Source organism: Cebus imitator, unplaced genomic scaffold (assembly GCF_001604975.1).
Source record: "Cebus imitator isolate Cc_AM_T3 unplaced genomic scaffold, Cebus_imitator-1.0 Scaffold20, whole genome shotgun sequence".
Lineage (NCBI taxonomy): Eukaryota > Metazoa > Chordata > Mammalia > Primates > Cebidae > Cebus > Cebus imitator.
This window is the reverse complement of record NW_016107335.1, coordinates 9,746,727-9,762,708: the sequence shown is the minus strand read 5'-3', so window position 1 is coordinate 9,762,708 and position 15,982 is coordinate 9,746,727. Positions and strand designations below refer to the sequence as shown.

The 15,982-nt window shown below is 36.2% G+C and overlaps 1 long non-coding RNA gene across 1 annotated transcript in view; it reads right to left on the bottom strand.

Annotated features, from left to right (window-relative positions):
- Positions 1 to 15,718, bottom strand: part of LOC108298408 — an 86,880-nt gene extending 71,162 nt beyond the window's left edge. The window contains exon 1 of the long non-coding RNA XR_001822569.2: positions 15,552 to 15,718. This is a non-coding gene — a long non-coding RNA (uncharacterized LOC108298408). The remainder of the gene's footprint in view (positions 1 to 15,551) is intronic.
- Positions 15,719 to 15,982: the final 264 nt, after the last annotated feature.

The following is a 15,982-nucleotide window of genomic DNA, read 5'->3' as shown; positions in this document are numbered from 1 at the left end:
ATTGAGCCTGGGTAGCATTAACAGAGAGTGCCCAGGGCAGGAGGGGATCGGGGACCGTGGGTTTTCCTAGCCAAGTCTGTTTCCTAACTATTAAAATTTTAAAATTGTATTGCTAAAGAGCTCAGTTGTTATCATGGAAACTTAGAGATTTCTGGCTACAGGTATTTCTTCATTTTGAGGCGTGACTGCTTCTCCATTACCTGTCAGATTAAAAGAACTAGCTTCCTTGGTTGAGTTTTATTTACTGTCATTATTAATGATCCAAAGAATGGAGCAAACATAGAGCCAGTTAAGCCGGGAGGGCTTGCTAACACCTGGGAAAACAACACACAAATTTCAGTACTGTTGCTCTACTTCTGAGTAACAGCTCAATCTAAAATCAGTCATTTAAATTCTGTTACTCTCAACTTTCTCTCTCTCTTTTTAGGACATAGGACACTTTTTTTTTTTAACCCATGTTATTTTGCTTTTAAAAGATTACAGAATAAGATGGTCTCTTTATTTATAGCTTTCCTATAAGGAAAGAGTCTTACAGTATCTTGCAAATACATGTAGAGAGGTTGTATTGCTTAGCAGGAGAAACTTTTTCAACCTCAATTAAATTTTTTTTTTCTACTTATATTGCCTGAAGTCTTCTTCTAACTGTGAAGTTTCAATAGCTGTGAGGAAACCTCAGGGACATAGACATCAGCCAGAATAGAAAAAGACCTATGGGCTTACAAGAGACCTAATTTTTTTCCCATGAAGAATGAATAAGGTCTTCTGCAGAACTTCCCAGCAATGAGCAGTCTTAGATGACAATGCTGATTTGTATGGAAATAGGGAATCATGAATATACAAAACATGGGAAGAGAACTACTTGGTGTTTACATAGTGTGACAAATGGCATGCATGCAAGCATGTTTATAGCAAATGGCCGTGTGATTCATAGCCAAGGTATAACTTGTCAGTACCAGGAAAATCATATGGAAGAGGGCAGAGAAAACAATGAATAAATTTACTATGCAGACTAGATTCTGAGCATAAGAAAACAGTACCTTGAAATGTGGAAATGACCATGACCTTGAAAACATCTCTTTGGCATTAGTAGTAAAGAGCAAAAATTAAAACAAATGTACATGAACCCATATGGCTACACAGTGAAGCCAGTTTTCAAGAGTGTGTGTACACTGAAACAATCACAAGAAAGCAAAAAATTTTTTAAAAAGCAATAATTGACCAGTGTGATCTAATTAAATTCTATGCACAGCAAAAGAAACTATCAACAGTATAAACAGGCAATCTACAGGATGGGAGAAAATATTTTCAAACTATGCATCTGGCAAAAATATCTAATATCCAGCATCTGTTAAGAACTTAAATGCATTTACAAGAGACAAACAAGCAACCAGATTAAACAGTGGGCAAGGGCATGAACAAACACTATTCAAAAGAAGACATACTTGCAGTCAACAAGCATATGTAAAGAAGCTATGTAATAAACCTTGTTTATTAGAGAAATGCAAATCAAAACCACAATGTGATATCATATCATCTCACACCAGTCAGATTGGCTATTACTAAAAAGTCAAGGCTGGGCATGGTGGCTCATGTCTGTAATCCCAGCACTTTGGGAGGCTAAGGCAGGCAGATCACAAGGTCAGGAGTTTGAGAACAGCCTGGCCAACATGGTGAAACCCTGTCTCTACTAAAGATACAAAAAAAAAAAAAAATCAGTCAGTATGGTGGTGCACACCTGTAATCCCAGCTACTCCGGAGGCTGAGGCAGGAGAATTGCTTGAACCAGGGAGGCGGAGGTTGCAGTAAGCTAAGATCACACCACTGCACAGCAGCCTGGGCAACAGGGCGAGACTCCAACTCAAAAAAAGAAAAAAAGTCAAGAAACAACAGGTGCTGACAAGGTTGTGGAGAAAATGGAACACTTATACACTGTTGGTGAAAATATAAATTAGTTCAATCATTGTGGAAAGCAGTAGGGCAAATCCTCAAAGAACTAAAAGCAGAACTACCATTAGACCCAGCAATCCCATTACTGGGTATATACCCAGAGAAATAGAAATCATTGTCAGAAAGACACATGCAAGCAAATGTTCATTGCAGCACTATTTACAATAGCAAATACATGGAATCAATCTAAATGCCCATCAATAATAGATCAGTTAAAGAAAATGTGGTACATATATACCATAGAATACTATGCAGCCATGAAAAAGAATGAGATCATGTCTTTTACAAAATCATGGATGGAGCTGGAGGCTATTATTCTTAGCAAACTAATGCAGGATCAGAAAACTAAATAATTCATCTTCTCACTTACAAGTGTAAGCTAAATGATGAGAACTTACGAACACAAAGAAGGAAACAACAGACACTGGGTCTACTTGATGGGGAGGGTGGGATGAGGGAAAGGAGCAGAAAAGACACCATTAGGTACTGGGTTTAATACCTAGGTGATGAAATAATCTGTGCAACAAACCTCCATGACACGTGTTTACCTGTGTAACAAGCCTTCACATGTACCCTCAAAGTTAAAAGTAAAATAAAATATACCTATATTTCAAAATATTTTGATTGTATAAGTTAAAATGTACTTTAGGGCTGTTACTTTTTCCATCATCTGTATGTAGCAGTTACTATAATAAAGTAATTGAGATTCAGAAAAAAAAGAATGCACGTACATGAGATAGAATAAGAATGCCTACCCTATGATGAATACAAAAGAAGGAAAAACCCTGTACTAAGACCAGATTGAAATGCCAAATAATAAAAATGTCTTCCTTTAAAAAATTTTTATTGTAGTTTTAAAACTTGCAAATGTATTTGCATGATAATCTTTAAGAAATAATGGGCAATGTAAAAAGTACCAGAAAGACAGAAATTGACGACTGCAAAGTTTTGTAAGACAAAAAAGGACAAATTGGTAAGATTTATGTCAATTTCACGCAAACAATGTATAATGAATTATTGAAGAGATAATTTGTGAGTACATTAGAGTCCCTGTTATCAGGAGTCAGCTTTGATTCCCTAAGAAAAAGACTTATTGTAGTCTCCTCTTTCCCTCTTTGAAAACTGTTTATAGGGAAGTAGTTCGGGAATTGGAATATAGAACTCCTTGTAGATGGCGTACGCAAGTGCATAAAATGGAAATATTCGAAAGAATGTTATCTAGTATGTATCATTAACGTTTAAGAATTTTTTTTTTTTTTTTGAGATGGAGTTTCGCTCTCGTTACCCAGGCTGGAGTGCAATGGCGCAATCTCGGCTCACCGCAACCTCCGCCTCCTGGGTTCAGGCAATTCTCCTGCCTCAACCTCCTGAGTAGCTGGGATTACAGGCATGTGCCACCATGCCCAGCTGATTTTTTGTACTTTTAGTAGAGACGGGGTTTCACCATGTTGACCAGGATGGTCTCGATCTCCTGACCTCGTGATCCACCCGCCTCGACCTCCCAAAGTGCTGGGATTACAGGCGTGAGGCACTGCGAATTTTTAAAAAAAGAATTCAATTTGACATGTAACAGGTTTCTTAAAACAATTTGGCTTTTAAGAAAACATGCAATAAAAATGACTCAAATATGCCTAGCTCTTGTGCAGTGATTTATAGTTTACAAAGCCCCACATGTACATTTTCCCTCCTGATTTTTATAATAAAGAATAGGTAAGAAAACTGACATTCAGGGAAAAAAGGATAACTTATTGGGACCACACAGTAAGCTGCAGCTGGGATAAACCTAAGCTTTTCCACACTAAGGAGTTTTCTGGCCACTACATTATTTATTGTGCCACTTGCCTGAAGTCAATACTACAAATGTGCAACTTGCGGTATCATAGATATTTCAATGGGTAATGACAAAAAGAATCACATTGGGCCAGATGACTACTGTACAATATCACAAGAAAATACTTCCTAATGGGATGCTGTACTAATGGATACCATTTAACACAGGAACAGGGGCTTGTTCCATTTCATCTGGAACTTGTGGACTCCATGCATTGATTGAAGGATGCAAAAGTGCCTTTGATACATGTGATTGGGTTTCTTCCACGAGCTAAATGCCAACAGTAGCGTGCATAATGAGAATGAGCCATTCTGTCATTAGAATGGATTTTTGAATTAAATAATGTGTGAAAAAATGTCTTTTTGAATTCAGAGAATGATGGCATCAAGCCTCTACAACTGATACCAATATATTCTAATTTTAAATTAGCACATTTAAAAATCATAAAAGCAGTTTGTTCCAGTTTGATCTTTAAATAAACTATTGGTGGGATTGTGAGTTAAGGTGAGAGTCATAGGAGGTAAGATCAGAGGATGAGGGAGAGGAACAAATCATGTAGAGCCTTTTATGTTTTTATGGTGAGAGTGATGAGAAGCCACCGAAGTGCTCTAAACAGAGGAATATGGTGATGTAACTTACTTCTCATCACAGAATTAAGGGAGTTCCTTGCACTGGGCTCTAAGCAACTCTGCCCCAGGTATAAAAGGAGTGGAGAAAATCCAGAAATGAGAAGAAGACAAGTCCTAAAAGGTAGGTAAGTGTAAGATCCCATTGGCTGCCCTACTGACAATAAACTGAAGAAACAACGAGGGAGCAGAGAGACTAGTTAGGAGACTATTTATTACAACTATCCAGGTAAGAAATGATGATAGTTTGAACCACTCTGTTGATCATGGAGGTGGGGAAAAGCAACTGGATTTGGATTTTGAAAAAGAACTGCCATGATTTTTCTAAACAGTTGGATCTGGGGATGACAGAATTGGCAACAATGACTCCAAAATATTAGTCTAGAGGGAGTAGAAACCTAGACTTACCAGACACAGCATTTGAGATGTTTATTAGATAATCTAAGAGATGATATTAATAAGTAGGGGGATTTTCATTTTGTAGTTTAGGGTATAGGTCTAGACTGGAAGTTTAGTTTTAAGGGTCACTATTACCTAGAAGGTACATAAAACAGTGAGTCTAGAGAGGATATGTAGACACAAACGACAGGTAGAAAAGAGAAGAGGCCAAAGGACTGGTCCCTGGAATATGTCCAAGATTAAAGTTAGGGAGATGAAGAGATAACATCAAAGGATCCTGATAAGGAATGATTAGAATAATAACCAGGTAACAAGTTTAACAGTGACTCTTCCAGACTGGGAAATTTTAAAACAAAATACACCTGAAGAATTGTTAAAAGAATGTAGTCAGTAAAAATTGAATAAAGCATATTTTCAAAAATGCTTTAGAGCACATCTATAATGGAAAAACAACCCCCCGTGTCCAACTGTTCTCCTTACAGTGGGTCACCCAAAAAGTGTAAAGGGAGTGGAGAAGAACCGGAAATGAGAGGACAAGTCCTAAAAAGTAGGTAAGTGTACAATTAGGTAACTGTGATTTGTTTCATAAGAAACAAGACACCATGAAAGGGACAAGAATCTAATGAAGGATAGGTATGTATGATACAGCTGTTTCCTATATAAATAATGTTTAATAAAAATCTCTCTATAGATCTTATTCAAGTTATGAAACTTTCACCTTCAAATAGTAAAGATACATAATACATTCACAAGCTGTTTTATCTACAAATCTATGGCATCTGTAGAACTTTTGAACAAAGGACTCCATGTTAATACCACCTGTATTATGATTGTCTCATCAACTCCACTGCTTCAAGAGAGGAAATTCATCACAGAATTAAGGGAGCTCCTTGCACTGGGTTCTAAGCAACTCTGACCCAGCATGAGATTCTTACTAGTAGAGCTTAGTATCCATCTGCTAATACAGAGACAAACAAGAATCCTCTCCGGATGTCTGTGCCAACTGAACATTTCACCAAAAACAATTAAATCAAATTTTCGTTGCAAATTGCTAAAGTAGCTTGAGGCAGTGTCACTTACATGGCCTCAAATAATGTCTCCAGCGTTGCAGAAACAACTATTTTCTCTGCACTAGATGAAGAAGGGCTGGGTTTATTTTTTTCCCCTTCTCTTCCCTGAGCAAATCCCCATAACAAATAAAGTTACACTTCAAGACCGGATTACTCAGACTATTGGCTTTGCATGCCAATGTTTAAGTAAAAAATGATACTTCTGAGAATTCAAATAATGTTTAAGTATTTCCAGGCTACAGTTCTACTTGCATTTATCTTGGCACCAGCTCACCATGAATGCATCAGGTTTTCATAAAGATGACTCTTTAGTCATAGTTGGATGTCTTCATCCAATGTCTCACATGTGCTGAACATGTTTCTATGGACTTCCTGCCTACTGACATTTGGTGAAGAGTTTACTGCCTCATTAGCTATACAGTTGTTTTTTTTTTAATATATAGGAAACTGTAATCTCTTCAAGAAATGGTCTTAATTCATTTAAGACAGAAAAATTTAAAAAAAGAATGAATGAGAGAGAAAAAAAGAAAAAATTTAAAAATTCAATAAAATACAGAAGATGTTATAAAATTTATGATAATGTACATAATCAATCATTAATCAACTAACTCTCCCAAAAGCTTCAGCTCTGGCCTTGCTTTTAAGTTTGTTAATTTCACAAGTGTCAGAAAATAACATTTTGTAAATGACACAGTAAATTACATTATCTTAAAGATTACACTCTTAATTTTTTCAAATTCACAAAAACTTTGCCTTCTTTTCTCCCCTCCACCCCAATTCTATGTCTTCTAAGGTATATTCTAAGGTATATTATCAGATGAATAGAAAAGTTCGCATTTCTTGTAGATTATCTATTTGTACTTTTTGATGATTACCTACTTGAAGGATTATAGTCCATACATCTATAATCTGAGAAAACATAAGAGGAGACACTGGTAACACATAATCTATCTTAATATTATCTGAAGTTCAAAAATTTCTTTTTTCATAAAAGAAAGTATTTCAGGCCTTGTGGTCAAAACAGTGTGGGAGATATTTTAGGGTACTCAAAGCTGTCTTTAATTTCATCATTCATTTCATGGTTTGGGATATAATAGTGCTAAGATTCTCTGTGATGGTAGGTATGGATTCAGTGGTGCATGATTGCTGTCTCTTACCTGACAAGATTGCCAGCTATAAAATATGTGTGTAAATGATGTTGGATATTATACAATGGATATTAAAAAAAACTGGAAGGGGATTCTGATTTGAGTTGTGATTATTTTTCAGCCTTTAAAAAATATAACTGACATATTTTTAATGAAAATTTCCTAATTATTTTATATAATACTCTAAAATATTTCACTAGGGATTAGGAAGTTCTTTCTATGTACAATAAAATTCCTCCTGGATAAATGTATTTCTTCTTATTTTTCCCTCAGTCGATATTGAGGACAGCTATTTACTATGGTTTTGAAATATAGGTTTATAAATTTTAGGGATATATTATTTTGTTTTTATATACACAGGCCATGCCAAGATATTTCAAATTCCTGGAAAAAAGCAATAGTACAGATACAGAAAGCAGATCAGTGACTGCCCAGGTATATTAGTATGTTTTCACGCTGCTGATGAAGACATACCTGAAACTGGGCAATTTGGGAAAGAAAGAGGTTTATTGGACTCACAGTTCCACATGGCTGGGGAAGCCTCACAAACATGATGGAAGGCAAGTAGGAGCAAGTCACATCTTATGTGGATGACAGCAGTCAAAGAGAGTTTGTGCATGGAAACTCCCTTTTTAAAAACCATTAGATCTCATGAGACTCATTCATTACTACAAGAACAGAGCAGGAAAGACCCTCCCTCAAAATTCCATCACCTATCACCAGGTTCTTCCTATGACACATAGGAATTATGGGAGTTATAATTCAACATGAGATTTGGGTGGGGACACAGCCAAATCGTATCACCAGGGCCAAAGGTAGGAGCAGAAAATGACTATACAGTGTCATGTGAAACTTTATAAGGTTATAGAAGTGCTCTAAAACTGCATTGTGCTGATGCTTAAACAGCTATATAAATTTAGTAAACAATCATTACTCTATGTAGTTATAGTGGGTGGATTTTATGGTATATATTTTTTAATTAACCTGTACATGTGTGCATATAGATATGTACATACATATAGATATTTATGTGTGTTATATATATGCAAGTTGTTAATATAAATATATATAACATACATACATGTATTAAGCATAAACTCTGAATGATTGAGCTGTCATATAATCAACACACTACTGTAAAATCTTAGATTAATTCTATACATTTCAAAAAATAATATAGCTTTTTTCATAGAATTTAGCTACATTTACATAACCATACATGTTAATAAAATTTTTTTTGATTGCTTATATGTGCATTTCTTGGGACAATATATTAAGTGGTTCATAATGGATTTATGTATTGGTAAAAGTTTAAAATAGTTTCAGGGTTACTTGTTAATAGCTAAAAAACAATTCAGCTTTTTCTTTTGGTAAATTTTAGATGGTAAATTTTTCACCAAAGGTATATGGTTCTCTGTCTGCTAGGCACATGCCAGGATGACACACCCTGGCTTCCACATGCTTGGGTAGGGTCAGGTGATTGAGAACAGAGTCACGCCTGTCTCATGTCTGCTGGAGGATTTAATCTGTGCTGTGAGATTTGCCAAAACACTCTTTTCCATAGAGACTAGTTATTTAGGGGGTTATGGCTGCTCCAGCAGCTTGGATTCAGAGTGAGAAGGCATGGAGGAGAATTCTCAACTGACTTGTGTAGTAGTTAACTGAAATTATTCAGGCAAGAGATGATGGTGTCTTGGACCAGGTTGGTAACAAGGGAGGTGGTGAGGACTGGTCAGATGTGAGATATAATTTGAAGGTAAACTTGACAAGATCTACTCATGAGTTGGAAACACTTTATGAAAGAAGATGTAAATCAAGGATGAAGTAAAAGTTTTTGGTATAGCAATTGGAAAATTAAGGTTGCCATATACTGAGATAAAGAAGACTTATAAAGAAACAAGTTTAGAATGAAATATCGAAAATTAGGTTTTGACATGTTAATTTTGAGAAGTCTATTAAAAATCCAAGTAGAAATTTTCATTAGCAGCTATATACATAAGCTTGTAGTTAAAGGGTGATGCCAAGGTTGATATATGAATTTACAGTCTAAAATTTCTCCCTAGTTCAGCGTAATTCAATTTTTATCATGTAAATGTGACTACGAGCCTTTTAAAAAATGGAAAGATTCTGAATGCAGTAAATACTTTCATGGAATAAAAACCTTATCATATATGTGTAAAGGAACTATCTACATAATGAAATATAAGAATTAAACTCTTCATGTGGGTCTTATTTTGTCTTAAATAATGAATCAAAGGAAAAGTTGGTTAAGTTAATTAACACTTCCTTAAAGAAGAAAAAGGCATAATGATAGTTTTAGGAATGGCATGACACTGAGATAAAGCAATAAGTTATCTTGTGGAGACCATGAGAAGAGTCCTCGCAAGGTTACCATGACTTGGACAATGACCACGGTTGTATTTCACTCAGAAACTCTAAGTGGGGGGAAATATAAAGGAAGAGGGAGATAAGAAAATCGGATAGGTAATTATGCAAAGGTCTTCAGTGAGGGCCATGTGGCTCCCAGAAGGTCAAAAGGCAAAGTGTGTAATCAAAATGGCTAAAATAATAGTTAACCCTAAATGCATTGTCACTTTTCAAACTGACATAAAAGAAAATTTAAAAGGCTGATAATGGTTGTAAGAAGATAATTAGAAGGATAGCCATAGACCATATTAAAGTGGCTAGATAGCAACGCTAATTAAAAACGTTTACAATCTCGGAATACAAATGCCTCAAAGTAAGAGCTACACTAAAACAAATGCAAAAAAGAGAGAGAAAATTTAAAAGTAGTTGCAATGAACACAGTTTGAGCTTCTTGTACTACCAGTCAATATAAACAGCAATTTAAAATCTTTGGAAACAGTATATTTCTTAAGCTGGCATCCTTCATTTTGTCACATAAACTTTCTTAACTTTTTAACATGAACATTCTTTGGTATTAGTTGACTTTTAGGATTGTTTGATGGGTTCCAGGCTCTGTTGTCACTACACAGAACATTGGAAGACCCTTTTGATGTATAAAATACGAGCATAAACTTGTATCTGAAAATGATATTTTACTGTCTGAAGTTCTAAGATGATGAACTGAGAGAGCTATCATCATGTTTATTAAGTTAATGGTGCTACTTATTTGCCAAACCAATAATATAAAAGCAAATATGCTTGAGGCACTTGAGTAATTAAATCTGTTGGGAAAAAGTCCAAATAGAATGGCTTACACTGCAATTTGCTTCATAGTGAACCCACTTATCCTTCTGTGCACTTTTAGGAAATGCATGTTTTAGGAAATATGTACAACTCTGTGATAGGTATAGTTTACCTTAAAGTAGAGTAATGGACTAGTCTTTTTCCATATTTATAAAACATAACATACAAATAAATCTACCTGGAAGGTTTTATATACTGGGCACAATTTGAATTTTCTAAGCTTGCTGGAAATCTTAAAATGTAATAAAATGTAATTCTCTGTAAGTTTAAGGTAATAAAGACACTTGTTTTGGGAATTTTAAAAATAACTTTAAACATTTTTATGTAGCCCTTCATATTGAAGTTTTCACATCCAATTACATTTATGAATCAGCTGACATACTTTTACATTTTCCTTACTTTATTTCTATAAACTAGGTGTTTAATTTCATTCCATGATAAAATAATTTGTACATTGATTTCATGCCATGATGTAATAATGTATATATCTAGTCTCTTATATGTCATTATACCAAATTAAAATTTAGAGATAGGATAATTGGCAAAGGCCTTTCTTGAAAAAATTACTTTCACATTTTTAGCGATGTTTTTGATCTCCAAGATAGACTTTTGGAAAACATCTTCATGCACTCACAAATCTCCTTAATTTCAGGAAATGACTAGATCATGATAAATCCATTGTATTTTTTTCTGTTTATAAAGATTTAAGAGCCTATTTTTCAAAAATAAATATTTTCATAATAAAATGCATGGAAAGCATTATTTCTAGGTAATACTGAAATATCTTGTCAAGCACTGGTTTCTATAGGAGTCTGTATCACTTACTATAAAAATGTTTAAAGATACTTAGATAGAAAAACTGAAAACTGTAGGTTATAAATAAAATATTGGTCTTTATATTTTAAAGGCTCAACAGTGAACAACAATCTGTCAAGTTAGGGTTACAAATATTTTTTCTTGAATTATAATTGGAATTGAGCAACTGAGAAAGCGGAGACATTCAGAAACAAAGACAAGAATAATAATATTGGTTTTATCAATCACCTATCCTTCCTTCTTCCCATTTCTGCCCAAAGATTCAAGGCCCCTCTATTAAAGCAATACATTCTTATATATTCTGATGTTGTCATTTCTACTTCAGGGGATGAGGAAGGCTACAAAATGTGTCTACCTGTATTCTGTGAGAACTTGTTTCAGGGTTTTAGATACTTTGAATATGGATCAGGAGAGAGTTTATCTAGACTGTCAGGGAAAGACGTTGTGATTCCTTCAGCTACAGGGGATTAAAAGTAGACATATATTGAATGACGAGAGCACATGGACTCAGGGAGAGGAACATCACACATTTGGGGGCAGTTAGGGGTGCTAGGGGAGAGACAGTAGGGGCGTGGGGAGGGATAACATAGGGAGAAATGCCAGATATAGTATGCACCTAAAGTAAAATAAATAATTTTTTTTTAAAGGAGACATTTCTGAAGGAGAAAAGGGAAATGAAAGAAATGGTGTTTCAAATTGAGGATGTGCTGTGTGGTGAACTTCTTCTTCACTCTGTAGCATTCACAAATGACTCTTCACTGCCCTCTTGGATGAAATAAACTGGTTCCCTTAGAAACAGACCTTCTCTGATTTCACAGTCTAGGGCACACAAATAACTCAACTTTCTGGAAGCAAGGGTGATGGCTCCTGAGAGCTCAAGGACAAGCAGGAGTCTATAGAAGCACACCTGGATTCCGGGAAATTATTGACATCTCATCCTGAATAAGTAGCGCTTGAAAAGACTCTCTTTGAATCAGAAAAATAATGCGAGTGCCTATCAAACTACCTTACACAGCCAATTGAGTGATCATAGGCTTGGGTGGAAAAATGTAATTCGAAGAACCTTTTAAGAGCTAAGATTCCTTAATCTACGTGGATGCCGTCTTGTTAAATGAGACCGAACTGTGCTACTCAGGATTCAGTTGCATGGTGGCTTCAGCCGCCTCTCTGGGACCCAAATCCCAGACCTGTTGCAAAGTGACAATATGATCTTCTGAAAGTTGCTAGCCCTTCTAGGCCTTTGTTTTATTATTTACATAATGAAGTGAGGGAATATGTTCCTTGTAAGTTGTTAAGAGGATTAAATGAGTCAGTTCATGTCAAATGATTTAGAACACTGCCTGCCACATATTAAGGACTCAACAAATACTACCTATTATTAACAATGTGTCCCCAAACTGTAAATCATTAAGTGGTACATGATATTAGGCTAAATATGGAAAGCAGAAGGAAATAAATTGTCCAGTAGCTAAAAATATGAAAGACTCTTCGTATATTTGAATTTTTTTTTTTTTGAGACAAAGTCTCATTCTGTCGCCCAGGCTAGAGTGCAGTGGCATGATCTTGTGCTGCCAAATCATGAGTTCAAGTAGGCTGCCTCAGTCTCCCAAGTAGCTGGGGTTACAGGCTTTGGCCAACATGCCCAGCAAATTTTTGTATTTTTAATAGAGATGGGGTTTCACCATGTTGCTGAGGTTGGTCTCGAATTCCTGACCTCAAGTAATTTGCCCACCTGGCATCCGAAAGTGCTGAGGCTACAGGCATGAGCCACGGTGCCCAGCCTGTAATCTCTCCTTCACATCTTTTGATATGCATATATGTTTTTAAAGGTACATAAATATACATTTTCTTATTTTTTACTTGATATAAATATATACTTACATATGTTTAGATGACAAATTTATATACTTATTTTACTTATGTAAGTATTTTTCTGTTATCAAAAGTTAAAATTCCACTATATTTTATGACATTTATTAAATGTCACTTTCTCTTCTCAACAAAGTATCATACTGTTTAAAAATATTAAATTGTGTGTGTGTGTGTCTGCGTGGAATTCCCTTTGATTCCATTGATCTACCTCTTAGTCTTGCAAGAAAATCTTCCTATTTTAGTGACTATAGCTTTGGTGCGTTTATTTATGTTTTATATTGTTGGACTCTTGGACTCTATCACTTGATATTTGTAACCATGATTTAGCTGTTCTTTCTTTTTTTTTTTCTCCAGATGATTCATAAACAAATTTATGTAAGTCCTACAAACTAAACAAAAGCTGAAACGAAAATGTTAATATCACTATTGGAACTGTATTCCAGATTGGATTAATATTTATTCATTTGTGAAGAAAATATAGGTTACTATATTGAGTGCTGCCACCCAGAAACAACATAGGTATCTTAATTTTTTTTTTTTTTTTTTTGAGATGGAGCCTTGCTCTGTCTCCCAGGCTGGAGTGCAGTGGCGGGATCTCAGCTCCCTGCAACCTCCACCTTTCAGTTTCAAATGACTCTCCTGCCTCAGGCTCCTGAGTAGCTGGAATAACAGCCTTATGCCATCATAACTGGATAATTTTTGTATTTTTTAGTAGTGATGGGGTTTTGCCATGTTGGCCAGGCTGGTCTCAAACTCCTGACCTCAAGTGATATGCCAACTTCAGTCTTCCAAGGTGCTGGCATTGCAGGTGTGAGCCAACACACCTGGCCATATGGATCTTAATTTATTAAAATCTGTTTTCATGATTCCCTGTAAATATTTCAGTATTATTTTCTATTTGTTTATATCCCGTTGTTTTTATATAAACAGGAAAAAATAATAAAGATAAGATGGGGAGGGATATGTTCATGTTTATCTTCTGTGATCTTTTAAACATTTATAATTTTTAGCTGAGTATTTTTTGATGTACAGAGCTGCTGATGTTTTTACATATTCATCTCATCCTCAATTTATTCTCTGAACTCATTAGTCAATTTTAAGAACATTTGTTAGTTTTTTAAAAATATGTTTTTAATAGACTTTATCTTTTAGAGCAGTTTTAGGTTCACAGCAAAATGAGTGGAAGGTACAGAGTTCCCATAGCCTCCTGCCCCCTCCCCCATACAGACTCCACTAGAATATTGTAAAAGAATCTATCACTCACTTTCCTCATCTCTCTTATAGATATCCCTCTTCAACAGTAACAAAGTATTTTCTGTAAATCTCTGTGGCGGGACTGGGCTTGTTTGTGCCCAAATCCATGACTCACTGTTTCTGTGCCTTTCTGTGTGCCACAGGTAGACTGATCCCCCTCCAGCCAGATTCCCATAAGCCACTGACTTCCAACTGGGAATGTCTCAGGGGATGCTGGGGGTGGGGCATGAAGTATACGGAAAGCATACGAGAATACTGGATATCTACACCTTTCTCTCTCTGAGTCTGATGACAATGTGATAGTCAATGTTGTATCTGTGACTCCAGCTCCTGCCTGGCAGGCACACCCTAGCTCCAGCTTCCCCTAGGAGACCGTGCATCTCCTGGCTCCACTTCTGCCCTTCCAGCCTGGAGATGATGACCCTGCCAGCCTAGATGGGCTCTGGATTGCCTCCCTATTCCTGTTTGCTTTGTAGCTGTCCTATGATGCTGTCACCGACTCCCCAGCCTATGCTCTATTTTAAATTCTCAAGTGGGTTATGTTCCTGATTAGTCCCTGACTGATATACCACTCTCTCCCTGATCTCTGTTTAGTTTTCCTGTTAGGTTGTTGCAGTAAAAAAAAATATTAATAATAATAATAATAATTTTCAAACCTACTACCACCTACAGATAATGTAGTATGATAACCTAAAAAGAATTTCACAAGAGCATTGCCATGTGCACTGGTGAAGAAAGTTGTGGGTACCTTGGTGGAAGGGGTCACAGATATAACTTTTTATTGCAACATCATTTTTTTTTCTCCAAGAGTGCCACTGATGGAGATGACACGGACAGATGTAGGGGCCCTGAGCTCAGACAATTTGATAAAATAATTCCGTATTTTTACAGAACTGAAAGGATGGCACTTAAAAATAGGAGTGACCATTTATTCACTGATAAATTTGCTTCTGCCAAGGCTCTATTAATTGTCCTTACAAGACAATATGAGATGCAAAGCATCACTCACTGGGGAATTTCCCTAATGTTGAACTGAAGACCTGGTCTTCTTACCTTGTTATCAAATTTATTGAGATTCAATGCATCACTGATATGCCATTCCAGACATACAGAGTAAGAGTGTCTGTGTTCCTGGGTGTACAAATCATTCTATCGACTAAATGCCACACCATACACCAGACAATCAACACCGTAAAGCAAAGGCTGTGTCTATGCCGTTGGCCGCCATACACCAGCTCTTCAAAAACTGCCTCGTGTGGAAGAGATACTCAAGTATTTTTGAACAAAAATGAATGAATACATGAGTTGGCTTGAAGGACCTACTCTGAAAATTACCTAATGATTGATTCTGGGGATATGGGAGGCGAGGGACACCTACCTGGTTCTCAGTGTGGAATTTGTCTTTCTTCATCTTCTCACATTAAAAAGGAGTGGCTGGGCCATGCACAGAGGCTCACATCTGTATTCGCAGAGGTGTGGGAGACCAAGGCGGGAGGGTCACTTGAGCCGAGGAGTTGGAGGTTGCAGTGAGCTGTGATCCCAACAATGCACTCCAGCCTGGGCTACAGAGCAAAACTCTATCTCAAAAATAAGGCCACTTTAACTCTGCATTGTGACTCCTCCCCAACCCCGCACACCCACAGTAACATAATTACGAACTGTACATTTGCAACAGAACTTTCAGAAAGGATCCCATTTTGTGAGTGAAAAAACAAAACAAACTAAATAGCAACTAAAACACTTGAATCTCCTCTCAACAAAGTGGTTTCTTATTTAATGTCTGGCAGAAAGTAAAGCTTTTGTTGGATG